This window comes from Sprattus sprattus (assembly GCF_963457725.1).
Source record: "Sprattus sprattus genome assembly, chromosome: 5".
In the NCBI taxonomy this organism is placed as follows: Eukaryota; Metazoa; Chordata; class Actinopteri; order Clupeiformes; family Clupeidae; genus Sprattus; species Sprattus sprattus.
Window position 1 is genome coordinate 25,014,678 of NC_137924.1, and position 14,917 is coordinate 25,029,594.

The window sequence follows — 14,917 nt, forward strand, 5'->3', positions numbered from 1 at the left end:
AAAAGGGCCCAAAGGCATAATAATATGTGTGGAAACATTTAATACAAGCAATCTGAGAACGGTCTTGCATATTTAATCGAGAACATTTTAAATGTAATTCAAGCATCAAATTAAGAAAGTGGGAATTCAGAGCTGGGCCTCTTGAGTGTGACCTGGACCCCCAAACAGAAACACAAAAACATAGGTAGACGGATGTAGGACTTCATTTCAATCAAAGGTGGAATTTCAAATTACTGTAAATGTTTATATCAGCATTACTTCACTATCTCATAATGTGTGTTATTTCATACTCATGCCTATTTATGAGCCTTAAACTTACATTTTGACCATCATGGACCTTAACAGGCCCTCAAATCCTCTCTCCAGGCCAGAGAAGGAGATGGGAAGTGGGATACAATGGGAACTTAAGCACCTAAACATGAATAGAATATAGTCTAGCACACACATCCAGTGACGGGCCTAATAATAATAATGTCGATGTTGTTCTCCGTCCGTATTCGCATGCCCCCGGTGTAGCCTATGTTTCGCCCGACTTTGAATCTGTCATTAATATATTCTCTGCCACACAGACCTGACCTAGAATTGCTACTTAGAATTCGGACGAAACCAAATGGCAGACGAAGCGGGGGGTGGAGGAAGGAAATCTTGGCGATGGATACAATCTAACAGGGCCACTTCAATCATCGCGTAGGGGGTGGCGGACTGCTGTTATCAAGCGTTGTTTCAGGTAATGTTGTCATTTTTTCCCACAAATATGATATTTTAACGTGGATTTGAAGGATAAGGAGACCCACGAGAGGTGAATGTTTATATGGCTGAGAGAGGAACGGGGGTATTCGTGGTTGTTGCTCACCTCCAGTTTTCAACGTGGAAGCCCTTCTTCCATGATACCGCTCTTATGTCCCTCTCGCTACCCCTCCTATGTTTCTCATCTACTTTCTCCATGCTCGGTGGATGGAGCAAAGCGATCAAGAGATCTAAATGCTCACTTGAACGGATATGTCGAAGATCCGGTGGAATACACAACCGAAATGTCGCTATACTGTGAACATACGAGGGACTGGTGCGAGATATCATGCGCGTTCGATGGAAATAAATAGCCTCTACACCGTATGTGGGATGACATTTATCTAAGAAAATAATGAAATGCGCCTTTGATTGCATTAAATTACCAAATGCGATCTCTTTCATTGTGCATGCTCATGCTGGTAGGCATAACAATGAGCATATGCGACCGTATCGCTGCATATTTATGCGATAACATTTCGTGTTTTTCATTTTTATTTTCTCATTGATGCACCGCTGGTTTGGCTAATAGATCAGGCTCACAGCCTCGGTAGAATTCGATAGCCTGTCCAGTTTGCTTTATCTGAACGTAGAACATGGAGCCTTCGTGTCGTTTTATAAGTGCACCACAATGTTAGGTGATTACTATGGTAATATTAATGCTTTTCAACGCGTTATCTCCGTTGTGTGAGTCATAATAAGTTAGAACCCAGGCGTGTGGAACACAAGCTTGGTTCTCTAGGCGGACTTTTGTCTGCACAACCACCGGGCAGGAGAGAAGAGGAAAAGGCTCCCCTCCCCCCAGGTTCCGCGGAACAGGAACAACTTCTTTAGGAAGAAAAAAAAGTTGCTCAAGTTTGGAACGTCTTGGAGCAAGGGGTAGGCTACTTTTTCTACTCATTATTGGGAGCGAATGCACCGCCGAGATTTACTGGATAATAGTGTAATCATTCTGGAATCGGAGTTCTTTGGTGGATCGTACTTTCGAAAACTGTTGTTTTGTGCAACGCTGGATTTCAACCGAACTTTCCTCGATTTGAAGGCTTCGCTTCAGATAAAAGGAACTCTGGTTGTGTATTAAGTTACCTCTCTTGCGAAAGAGACACGATGGTAGCCTAGGCATAGGCGCCCAATTTGGGTTTGGATGTTCGTGAACTTTTTTGAATAGCAATGGAGGATGTACATTTCTGTGTGTGGTCTAAATTAAAAAGCCATATCGTAAAGGGTAAGTAAGGACCTGTTGTATAATATTTAAGTGTAGCCTAGCCTACTTACCCTACCTCAGCAGACCTATCCGTCTATCTCCTTGCTGGTCTCCCGATGGAACAAATCAGTTTGGGCAATACTGTTCCCCTCAGCAGCCATTTAGCGTAGTCGAATTTCCAACAAAGTCAAAACATTTCGGGACTGTTAATCTCGCACACTGTATCAGCGAAAGTTTGAGTGCAAGTGAAGTGAAGGTTGCAATTGTTGCATTTGGATATATCGAAGTCTTTCACTATTGTACAAATTCTCCTTTTGATGTTTTTTTTTTAACAGTTTAGGTTATATGCTACCTATTTTTGAATTCATAGGGTTATTACTTCTTTACCTCAGAGTGGATTATTGTGGAATGTTAGAGCACGTGGGTTTCAAACAAACAATACTAAACACCGCGGTACTAATGTTATCATACATTTGAAACTCAGACGTCTATTTCGCCGAGTTGAATAGCCACTTCATGGTGTGACGCTCTTTGGTTTCAGCGACTTTTGTTTGGGTCCCCATTGAAGTCTGCGCAGAGCCGCTCAAGTTTACTACGGGGCCGAGAGAGTGAGAGCCAGATTCGGTTACACTCCCGTGTGTGCTCGCGGCTCCAAGGCGGCTGTTGTCACTGCGGGCCAGGGGCCTCTAGCTGTAAGGCCCGCACTGACAACCGACGCCTTGGAACCACGACGATGAAAGAGTGGCTCAGACAAAGAGTAGAATGGTATCTGGAGGAATGCTGTAGTGTTTGAACAGTTTCTTGGTAGTTGTGCAACGATACTTCGACAAACCACGTATTGATCTTCGAATTTCTGAGGAAGCAAGTTAACTTTGTATCGTCTTGTTTATAGATCAGGCCTTACAAATACATCCTAACCATTAGAACTGTCACGTTAAAGGAGCTTTTCCTGATGCCCAGATTGTTGCCGTCCCTATGTGGCCTGTTGTATTTATCTCTTTCTGCACTGTTACCATGAGCTATATCTGCGAGGACATTTGAATTGTAAGTGCCTCTAAAGATGTGTAGCTTATAATTTAGGAAAGGATATAGTCAAATATGTTACATCAGTTAAATTAATTTAGCTGATTCATGTCACCTAGTGCGTTATGTTTTGTAATACCTAAAGGTGTATGCTAACAGCTGAGAGTAAAGGTATGTTGATTATATTCTGGTCCTTTTTGTTGTTAAGACAATGTTGGACTTAAGTGTAGCTGGAATTATGAATATCACTGTAGTTTTTATAGTATCCTTTGCTAGTATTGCCTGGTATGGATGTGCTCATATCCAATTACCCAGTTGTTTGTATTGAAACCAACACTTAATGAAAGGGAAGGTAAACTTAAACTCGTAAACTCTTTTGAAACAAGATGTTTCTCAGTCCCCCTGCGTCTTGCAAGTCCTTTTCTTTGTGTCAAATTACATTATGGAAATCTCATAGAGGCAGCCGTGTATGTATGCCAAGATCTTCACCTGAATTGTTGATGCCTGAGTAGGTGTGCAATTGGAAACTTGAGTTTCAGTGCATTCATGTATGTCTGGCAATATACAGCAAGAGCCCAGAGAGCACATTTTGCATGCCTTACAGATGCATCGCACACTCCAAAATTACATTGGACTGTGTGTGTGTGTGTGTGTGTGTGTCTTGGAGAATGCTAAAGTGGATCTTTGAAAAATCAAGGTGCAAAGTAGGGTAGGCTCTGATTTACCAGAAATCCCAGCCATACAATACCCTGTGTGGACGTTGAATGTTTGTGTGTGCCTCTGCATGCAGTTGGCCCCTAGTCTGCTCTCTTGAGCACCATGATAACCCGTGTCTGGCCCACACAAGTGCACTTTAGTGCCCTGAGCAGGCCTCTCTCTATGGGTGGGAGGAGTGTGTGCATCACCTATACTAAATAGCAGTTACCATATACCTTTACCTTTTAACCGATCATTTACTACACATGGTTTTCCTATGTCCATAATGATGCAAAAATGTATGTATAAATGTACTGGTTGCACTGCCTGCCTGTTCCTTTAATATCGTAATTTCTCTGATTTAAATAGATAGTTTTCTGCTTTGGCAGACCAGTGGTCAGGAGGCCATTGTCAGAAGATATTTTTATATTGTTGGCCTTGAGCTTTGAATTGGTGATGTAGGGAGTTTAATATGGAGATCTTAAACATCTCTGGGTGTGATTGAAGGCTAATAGAAAGGTACAGAGGATCTGTTTTGTGTGTTGCACACACACAGACAAGCAGAAAACTTAAGGGCTGTGTTTATTGTGGATTTTCAAGAAACTGCAGTTCACATCAGTCAGTGGATGCAGCTTGCAGGTGAGGTAGATGCAGCTTGCAGGTGAGGTAGATGCTACCAATCTTGTTCAGCAAAGAGGCAGTGGAGCATTGGGATTTGTTAAAGGGTCATTGTAACTCAACCAAAATACTGGTTTCCTGTTCAACACCCAGTTTATGAATGACTTAAGTTTATTGAGTAGTTGTGTCTGTTGCTTGTTTTGGTGCTGTCTGAAATATCTAAGTCAAGAAGTGTCTTGCTTCATCTGTTAACCCTGTCAGATGTTTAGCCTTCCATGTGTTTACTGATTTACTCTGGAAACACCTGTTATGGGCCAGGGAGAGCTAACCTGTTATGGGCCAGGGAGAGCTAACCTGTTATGGGCCAGGGAGAGCTAACCTGTTATGGGCCAGGGAGAGCTAACCTGTTATGGGCCAGGGAGAGCTAACCTGTTATGGGCCAGGGAGAGCTAACCTGTTATGGGCCAGGGAGAGCTAACCTGTTATGGGCTAGGGAGAGCTAACCTGTTATGGGCTAGGGAGAGCTAACCTGTTATGGGCTAGGGAGAGCTAACCTGTTATGGCCTGGGCTAGGGAGAGCTAACCTGTTATGGGCTAGGGAGAGCTAACCTGTTATGGGCTAGGGAGAGCTAACCTGTTATGGGCCAGGGAGAGCTGGTGCCTTGTCCTACACAATTGTTGCTACACTAGTCACACTGTCAAGACTTGCAGATAGTGACATTTCTATGCAAATGTTAGAGCATTGGCCTAAACATGTCTGTTTGTGAGTTCTGCTGCATTGCTGTTGTGACTTGAGGTGAATTTAGGGGAGGGATGTGTGTCAGTTTAATACTACTTTGAACCAGGGTCATCATCAAAGGAAAGTCAACCAACAAAACTGACACCCTGACTCAGTATTTTGATCAAATCTTAGTTGCAAAATTTTGCATTACTCAATGGCAGTATTTGTTGCTGTTTGAAATCCATGATAAGTTCCAGTGTTTGTATCATTGGGTTTAAGAAGCCTCCTCATCAGTTTATTCTTTGTCTGTATTCACCTTTCCTTTCCCCCTCTCTTTCCAGGTTTGTGATTTGGATACCTTGACCGGCTCATTCTGGGATTTATAGTTTTTTTTTTTTTTGTATTGCTGGCCTGAACGTTGGCATACATCACAATTGGAGAGAAAGGCGAGCAGTGGCGATCAAGGGAACCGGTTGGCCAATGCCACTGATGAGGATCAACACAGACCTCTGAGTTCAGGGGATCATTCGAGGTAAGACGTCAGTGAGCGAGAGCTTGTGTCTCCATCTCAGCGAGTGTCTTTCTGATGTGCTTGTATGCCAATGCCTGCATAATGCATGTTAGTCTGTGGACATATTATGTTTGAGTACTTCTGGTGTGGTAGGCTGTTCCTTAGCCCAGTGTTGCTCTGTTTATATTTTGTCTAATAACCGCTGTTATGGCCGCACATGGCAGATTCAGTGAGGCCATTACTCTAACATGATTCCTAGTTGCCGGCGTGTAGGATTTGCATGTGTGTATGTGTGTTTGTTTGTTTGTCTCTGTCTCTTGCATGGGCAGCATTTTCCACATCACACAGCAAAATAAAGACAATGCTAAGGAATGCAGGCCGAAACAGACAGTGACGCACAGAAAGAACCAGTCTTTCCCCTGGTGAATGACTCATCTCTTGTACACACACACACACACACACACACATACATACAAAAGCTTGGACACACAAACTCTATCTCTTCCTGATAACATTCCAGTTTACTGACACTTTGTAGACAGAGAAAAGCCCTGTTCGCCCCGTTGCACAGCATGTTTTACAGTGCCCCAAAGCCCCCAGTGTGGTCTCCGTTTCTCACGCACACAGTGAAGACGGCACTCAACTCATTTCCTGAAGAATGACCACCATTCTCAGAGGCATAAAAGTTTTAGTTAAAGTGATAGTCCTGTGTTTTTTTTTTTGAAGAAAAAGTGTTATTCCCTGCCGCAGTGTTTGTGACATTTGGCCAGTTACAGATTCTTTTTTATATACAAAACAAGTACAAAACCATGACCCAAAAACACAATGGATCTTCAGGGACAAGAGACTGTGTCTTGAATGGCCAGGTCTAAGAAGTCTTTCCTATTTCAGCTGTGTGAAATTATTGTCAGATCTGTTAGTCATTTTTAATGTCTCCAGGGGGAAATGGAGCTATAGTGATATAGTAGCACAGTCTATGGTTTATGGTAGCAAAACAAAGGGTGTTGCTGCCTACCTGTAAAGCCTCTAGAGTCCTGATGGGGAAGTAAGGTCAGGCATCACCAATGGAGTGGTGTGGGTGTTTTCAGGACAGGAACAGTGAATTGGCCATGGATGCTACAAAACAGTAGGGCAAGCTCTACAACAAAATTGGATACGCCTTATTGTGTGATGTGTGTGTATTGCATACAGTTGGAGGTTTTGGGTCTAGTCTGTGAGGGCATATTTGAATTATTTTTCTTAAATGTAAGTGATAAGACATCTGTACTTGCCTGTCTAAGTGTGTTTAAGATAGTGTTTTCTTTACCTTTTAAAGTACATAAATGAATGTAGTTGACAATAAGACAGTCTGTAGATTATGCTTTAAAATGGGAAATTATGTTGTTTTGTGAAGGAATTTGGTACTTTTTTTTTTTCATACATATTGACATATGTTTTACACACACAGACATACCAGGCAAATACTAGTCGTGTAAGTCGTTTTCACAGTCAAGGTCATAAATGAGAATTTTAGGAACAAGAACAAGTTGTGAATTGCAAGAAACCAACTCTCTGGGACTAATGTGTTCTCAAACATTTATATGTGTTTTTTTTTGTGTAGGAATTGGATTAGTACTCGGAAAAAAGCAGAAATGTCACAATCCGCAAGCAGATTGTTGCAGACAAGTGAACTTAGTTTCTCCACAACTTGCTTCCAAAGGGCCTCAATATACTCCAGAATGTCTGCTTTTTTGCATCACGGATGCAAACAGCCACATTTGTGTCTGTTAAGTATACTAGTTTTGTGTCTGTTAAGTATACTAGTTTTGTGTCTAAAGTATACGACGTTTGCTGTTGCGGACACGTCTGGCAGTGCTCAAGGTCAGTCACTCATTCAAAGTGTTTTAAATAATATCTTTACATCGTGTGAATCTACTGCAAAGACTGTTATTTTTTTTTATAGGTTTCTAGTTTTCTCGGTCCCTTCATAACTATTTACTCTAAAAAAGTGATCGCTACCTCCCTTAAATAAACCCTACTCTAATTTTATCAGCGGGTCTCCAGTAGTTTTATTCCCAGAGAGCAAATATTCTAATGAAAATGATCACATTACTTTGCTAAATGAGTAAGTATTGTAAATGGATTTAGCTTCCTCTTGACCCTGAGCCAGTGTTTTTAAACTTGCACTAGTCCGCACAGATCATATTAGTGACAAAATTTGTGCAGAACTATGCGCAGATTTAAACATAGCAGTGTCCATGGCAGTGTACTTAAAACTGAAGCGATCTTCTGCCTACCTTGGTGTAATAATGCTCATCAGGGCTTCTACATTGTTACTGTCTGAGTTGACCAGCTTGGTCATCCTTCGTCTGTGATATAAATACTTCATTTAGAAGGTTTTGATTTCAGGCCCCTTAAAAATTGTTACAGTTTCTGACTCAGCATCCCATGCACCGAGTGAGTGTCTTGTCTTCTTGTGGGGCTGTGGTGGTGATCATGATGATGCTTTGATCTTAACAGAAGTGTCTTACTGGGATTCGGTAGCGGCTCATAGACACGACTCAATTTTGTATCAGTAAACTGCTGGATTAAAGTATTGTGGATTCATCACATAAATGCTGTATCTGGGAGCATCTCATGTTGTTGATTATTAGTGTGCTGTCCAAACAAAACACCTTTTGGCCATTTGGGGTGAGCCTGTAGCTGTCTTTGGTTGGTCAATTCAGTTTTGTACATAAGAGTGTGAGTGCCGTTCAACCTCAAATTTTATGTATTACTGTTTGTTACTCAGTCATTTGACTAGACAATACTCTGGCATGGGAAGTTATGATTTCATCTTTGGTTAGCTCAACGTCCCTCACAATTTTTTGTTTTTATTTCTTTTCAGCCGGTGATATTTACCCCTATAAGGGCCCGATCACACAGGACTAGGGTTGGGTACCGAGAACCGGTACCAATACGGCACCGGTTCCATACAACCGATACCTACCCGGACCGAAATGCAACGCAGATTTCGGTGCTTCCTTTCGGTGCCCGAGCAGATTTTTTATTTATTTATTTATTTTTTTTAATTTAAATTTTTATAATTTAACAAAACTAGCGATAGCTAACTAGATGTAACGTTAGTGGCGTAGATCTTTCTGAGTACGATCTGTATACTTTTTTGTGTTGCTAACAGATTTCGTGGGGCACATATAAAACTGCTCCATCTCCCAATGTAGACTCTCGCCTGTGTCGCTCACGCTGCATTCCGTATGGGACTAGTGGAAACGAGATTTGTGTTGAGTAGTTGCCATGGTAATGGGTTGACTTGCGTGTGGTTTCGGTTTCAAGATAAGTGTGGTTGTTCTAAGCAGAAGTTGGATACGCTTTATTAAACGGAGAGCTACCGTCTCATCCAAAGATATTCCTTCTCAATGTGAGTTCTTAAGAGAGCACTCGGACGCTACAATAACATTGCAACAGTCTGACAGCGAAGAGCAGGCAGCCTTGCACAGAGCAAGCACAAACAGAGCTAGCCATCAATATAACGGAGAAAATGTCGAAAGGTAAACGATCAAAAGTGTGGCTGTATTTCGCACAAAAAGATTCAAACAACGCGACGTGCAGCATATGCAACAACAAAATTGCGTGTAAATGGGGGAGAGAACTCAAGAGGCTCTGAAGCTAAACTCTTAAAGGGGCAGTACACATTCACGAAACCAGTGGGTTTAAATAAATGCAAACTAATTAATATTTTTTTTACTCTGAAGGCAAACATGCTCATATTTCTGCAAAAGTATTACTGAAGTGCGAAGTGTGTGTACAGAGTGTGTTATGTATTTATTTATATTTATTTAAGTATACTTTAAACAGTTGTTATAAGTTAATATATTGTTCATAGTTGAAGTTAAAAGGTTTGAAGCCAAGTGTTTTGTATTTATTTTTATTTATAGTATGCCTTAAACAGTTAATATATTGTTAAATTTGAAGAAAACTATTTGCCTTGGCAATAAATAAGCCTAATGTCTTTAATTTAAAAAAAATAAAAAGTATCGGTTCTGGCACCGTTTAGGCACCGGTATCGTTTTAAAAGTATCGGTTATGTACCGGTATCGGAAAAAACCCAAACGATACCCATCCCTACACAGGACGCGACTTTTATAAGCGCAGTCGCATCGAAAGCGCGTTGGCAAGATGTGCCTGGGGAAAAGCGCCTATGCGCCTGTGGAGTTAGCTAGCCAGCTAGCCTATTTGTTTTAAAGGCATTTATAAAAGGCATAGTGTAGTATACTCACCAGAGACGGCCAATTGGTTGCTCACGCAGGTCCACGCATGTGTCCGCCGTATAGAATTTGAATAATTCTTACATCTGGAGTTGTACAATTGGCCTAGTGTGACATTGATGAGCTGTGCGACTCCGCGCCTTGCACTTAAAGTTGAGAATATTTTAACTTTTAGGCGCGCCTTTAAACCGCCAGAAAGGCGCGAGGCGCGGCGTTTAAAAGGCGCACATGAAAGGCGCGCCGTACCATAGGAAAACAATGGTTTTGCTAGCGACGCGCTTTTAAAAGTTGCGTCCTGTGTGATCGGCCCCTTAGTGTGTAATGAAGGAATGGGTGCTTTGTGGGTTCACTATATCCTTTCAAAGTGGGTTATGTTTTGATTTTTCATTATTTAAAGCTGCTTTGAGTGTTACTTTCTCGGAATGCTAACAATAGCTGGTGTTGCATTCTGAGAGCAATTATGAAAATGGATGTTCTGAGGGGAAAAGAAATCCTGTGGGCCTGGTAACTTCTGAGCAGAATGTTATCCCTACCTGCAAATTATTTTGCACCAGCACCGCACATTTTAGTGGAAAAGGGTGGGCTGCTCTGGGTGCTATGTGAGAAACGCCAATATTGCGTACAGCATCTCTAAGAGTCACTATTCAGTGTCATCTCCAGAGCTGGCATGATAATCACTATTACCTTTTCAAAGCAGCGCTGGTATTTCTGTATCACTAAGTTTAAAGAAGAGAGAGGTTTGGTCTTGATGAGTCACTGTATAGTACAAGGAGCACCAAACTATAATGGAATGAGTGTGTAATCTGGTCACCTACAGGCATATTCTCAGGTTTAGTTCCACGTTGGTGGAACGACCTGCCTAGCACTACCAGAGCAGGGGCGTCCCTCTCTACCTTCAAGAAGCTCTTGAAAACCCAACTATTCAGAGAGCACCTCCCTTCCTAACTGGCACCTTGGCTTAACTTGCACTTAAGCAGTGACAGGCCCGCACTTCTTTTTCTTTCTATGTCGTTTTCTATTTTTTTGAAAAAAAATAAGCAGTATTTATTGTTACACCAGGTTTTATTGCTCCTAGCTTGATTGTTCTCTCCCTTGTACGTCGCTTTGGACAAAAGCGTCTGCTAAATGACTAAATGTAAATGCATATAATGTACAATGCTATATTCATCATCTTTTATTGTTTTTTGGTGATGGAGACTTAAATAATTGCGAGTAAAGATTGCTGTTAAAACTTGACATCCAAGCTGGAACGTCTGGAGGTGCAATGTATCATTTGTAATGGAGAAGCTCGCACTCTGTGACTACAATGATAAGAGCTCCAATTCTAACCGTGTGGCCTCACGCATATAAACTAGCAGTTGTGAAACCATGCAAGCAATCCTGGAAAGAGGGAAAAAGGTAGCCTCTGTGAATTAGATTCTGTGAAATGTGTTTAGTAAGGGTTATTGGTGACCAAGGCTATCTTTCCAAACAGATTTGCAAAATGCCGTTTAATTTGGCACAGCTGTTCTTATAGGCGTGATAAATCCGTAAAATAAAAACAAATTGGCAGTGATGACCGTTAAGTCGTATAACATTGAATTATGATGTTTAAGGCTGTTGCATATGCCATAGTGTGACAGTATGACAGGGAGCTGATGTAATAATTTGAGAGAACATTAAACGCAGCTTGATGCCTTGTGCTAAGATGGAGATTCTTTCTTTTATTGGTCATGAGCATTTGCATGGCAAGTTGAAATGACAGGAATGTTTCAGTGATAAAGGTCACCTTGGAGAGACACTTGGCATTTTAGAGTTGTGATCGGACCTTGTGTGATGGGATCTTTCTGACAGCGCTGTCTCAGGAGTACAGTTTGAACTCCAGACCATGTTGTGTTCACGTGGTTGTAGCAGAAAGCTAAATATCTATTGAATATTCATATGGTGGTATTTGAGACGCATGATTTAATTAATCATTGGGTGCTTTGGGTAGTACTGATGTGTTTGGATACTACCAAGTTCAAGTATAATACTAAAAACATGAATTGCTATTGAATGTTAATGAGGGTACATGAATGTTAATGAGTGTAATGACTCATCGTGTTTGCCTTAGTTTCCCTTTTTAAATTAAGACCAAATGTGCATTCCTGACGATATGCCTTTTAATGTTCGTACTTGAACAGACCGGTTTAGCGCCGTACAGATGGCACTGTGGATCTTGTGTCTTCAGAAGGCAGGGCTGCTTTTGGGAGAAGGCCTGGGTCTGTATGGAGATTTGTTTAAGTTAAACTAGGTCTGCTGTTCAGGGAGCCGCCGGTGTGTGCCCCAGTAGACGGATTTCATTAACATTTTATCTGTGAAGCATGAAGGCCTGGATCAGAGCAAGGGATTCGAACACTGAAAGAGCTTTGTGAAGTTGTCCTGTGATAAAATGGACTACACTTGTATGATTCAAGGCTGCTTCCCTCTACATTTTCTCCATCACCAGAACACTGTCAGTCAGTTCCGCTACTGAAAATAATGAGTGTCGTCGTTGTTGGTGGCTTACGATGGCTGCCTACATTGAAGCCCTGCTCAGGGTCTACGGGCTGTGACTTGGCAAGCAGGTTGGTGGTGTCGCTGTGGTGGGTACAGCCGGTCCCGTTGACATTAGGTGCCCCCCCCTCTGCCCGCTGTGGCATCCTTGCCTTTACTCCACTGCCCAAATGATCCGGCGGTGACCTCCAGTGACATCCCACAGTGCGCTGGGCCATCTGCCTGTGGCACAGATGTAAGGGAATTGGGTTAAATGGGCGCTACTAATCTGGCACTGCTCTATCTCTGTGTCTGTCTGTCTCTCGCTCTCGCTCGCTCGCTCGCTCTCTCTCTCTCTCTCTCTCTCTCTCTCTCTCTCATGCGCTCTATCCCTGTCGCTCTCTCTCTCTCTCTATCTATCTCTCCCCTGTGTCTGTCTCTCTCGCTCTCTCTCGCCTTCTCTCAGCTCCCTTCTCTTGTCTCGCCATTGGTCTAAATCTTCTAAAGTCCTCCTTTTGCACTCTTCCCCTATTGTTGTGCGCTCCGCATCTTTTCCTGTCTTCTAGTAATTTCCCAACAGCCAGCAGTTGGAGGTGAGCTTTCTCTCTCTCTTTTTTTTTTAAATCTTCTTTGTCTGTCTGTCTCAGACTTTCTGTCTGTAACTCCTGACTGTGGGACAGACGTTCTATCTATAATGACTGTCCTGTTGCTTTAGTTGTGTATGGCACAGATTCATGAATTGTCCTGAGTAGATGCCACTTTATGCCACATCTCAGCAAAACTGAAAACAAAATGGCTTTTGGGGTTTCCATTGATATCCCTCTGCATCCCCCAACAGGGGATCTCTGTGTTGGTGCCTGATGTGTTTTCTGAATGGCTGCCTTTCTCTCTCAGACCCTCTGACCCATCCACCCCTCACCTCACCTCTCCTCTCCTCCCTGACACGTTGAGCTTGTAATAGCTGGCGGGTCAGGTCGCCGTCTCACACCATTCTGAGCGCGGAAGCCAAACCAGAGAGCTGGGAAATGCTCCCGCCATCCCCTTCTCCATGTTTCCTCTCACACTCTTCCTCCGGCAGACACTTCTGCCCCACTCTCCCCTTTTCCAATCCAAGCCCCCCCGCCCCCCTCCCCACCAGCCTACACTTCCCTTTTCCCCTCAACCCCCCCCCCCTCCCCCCTTCTCCTCCTACCCACCCCCTCCCTCCTCCCTCTGTCCTGTCTCTCCTCTTCCCTCCTGGGTCTTCCTGATCTGCTTGTTTGATGACTGGAGGCTTAACCCCATCCTGGGTTGGCGTGTTTGTGTGTGTGTTTTGAGTGAACGATTGTGTTGGGTGTGTATGTAAGTGCAAGCGATAGACCGTGTGTGTGTGTGTGTGTGTGTGTGTGTCTGTGTGTGTGTGTGTGTGTGTGTGTGTAAGAGGCAGAGAGGGTGTGAGAGGAGAGGACTGTGTGTGTGTGTAAGAGGCAGACAGGGTGTCAGAGGACTGTGTGTGTGTGTTTGGGGCTCTTGTTTTCTGAAGCATCACTGTGGTGCCTAGGCCAGTATGTTACCGTGCCAACGTCCCTCCTCCTACTTCCACCCCCACCCGCTGGCTGTGTCAGCGCTGGCTGCCATGCTGGACTCTTTCACACACTCACAAACACACACACACACACACTCTCTCTCTCTCTCTCTCTCTTTCTCTCTCACACACACACACACTTCTCTGTGCCAGGCCATTTAAACGGACCATGTCATTCCAGTGGAATGTTCAGCACACAGCCAATTCAGGGTAACACAGGGACAGACTGCTCATGCTCTGTGTGTGTGTGTGTGTGTGTGTGTGTGTGTGTGTGTGTGTGTGTGTGTGTGTGTGTGTGTGTGTGTGTGTGTGTGTGTGTGTGTGTGTGTGTGTGTGTGTGTGTGTGTGTGTGTGTGTGTGTGTGTGTGTGTGTGTGTGTGTGTGTGTGTGTGTGTGTGAGAGAGAGAGAGAGACACACGGTGTGAGTGAGTGTGAGAGACACACAGAGGGAGAGTGTGTGTTTGTATTTGCGAAGACTTTTTGCCGTGTGTTGCATGGCCTGTTTCATTCAAATGTGTTGTGTAAGATTCAGATTGGCCAAACAAGAAAAGCACACGCAAACGCACATGCACACACACACAGGTGTGATCTGGGGTTACAGTAACGGTTACTCCATCAGATCAAAATCAAAGCCAGACACGACTCCTCCTTCCCCAGACGTGTCTGCCTCATCCAGCCCCTTCATCTCATCACATCTCTCTTTCTCTCTTCCTCCCTTCCTCCATCTCCCCCGTTCCTCTTTGTGTTGCCTTTTCTTTGATGCTCATGCCGAGGTGTTCAGCAGCGAAAGAGTCTGAGGGAAATGAAGTTGTCTTCTCCTCGAGAGACAGGTGTGAGTGAGTGAGTGCGTGGGATGCCCATCTCTCTCACAACCCCACTGACGTTTGATTGACAGCTGCCATGGACGGTACCTTTGTGTCAGACCTGTTTCAGGTGTGGAGGAGTTGGCGTACTGGATGTGTTAAGGTTCATGTTTTCTTTAGGCGTGCCTGTTTGACTGTGGTTCCTATTTGCATAAATATTTGGTTATACCTATTTACATTCACCTGCAGTCATT

The 14,917-nt window shown here is 43.3% G+C and overlaps 1 protein-coding gene across 4 annotated transcripts in view; it reads left to right on the forward strand.

Annotated features, from left to right (window-relative positions):
- The first annotated feature begins 684 nt into the window (after positions 1–684).
- The window catches only part of LOC308365723 (B-cell CLL/lymphoma 9 protein-like), a 33,083-nt gene continuing 18,850 nt past the window's right edge, over positions 685–14,917 (forward strand). For 2 of the 4 annotated variants that reach the window (XM_080839276.1, XM_080839279.1), the window contains exons 1-2: positions 1,898–2,011; positions 5,390–5,580. The gene's annotated coding sequence lies outside the window, so the exon portion shown is untranslated. Of the gene's footprint in view, positions 728–1,568; positions 1,666–1,897; positions 2,012–5,389; positions 5,581–14,917 lie in introns of those variants that run through there. The other 2 variants (XM_080839277.1, XM_080839278.1) reach the window with 2 other exon arrangements.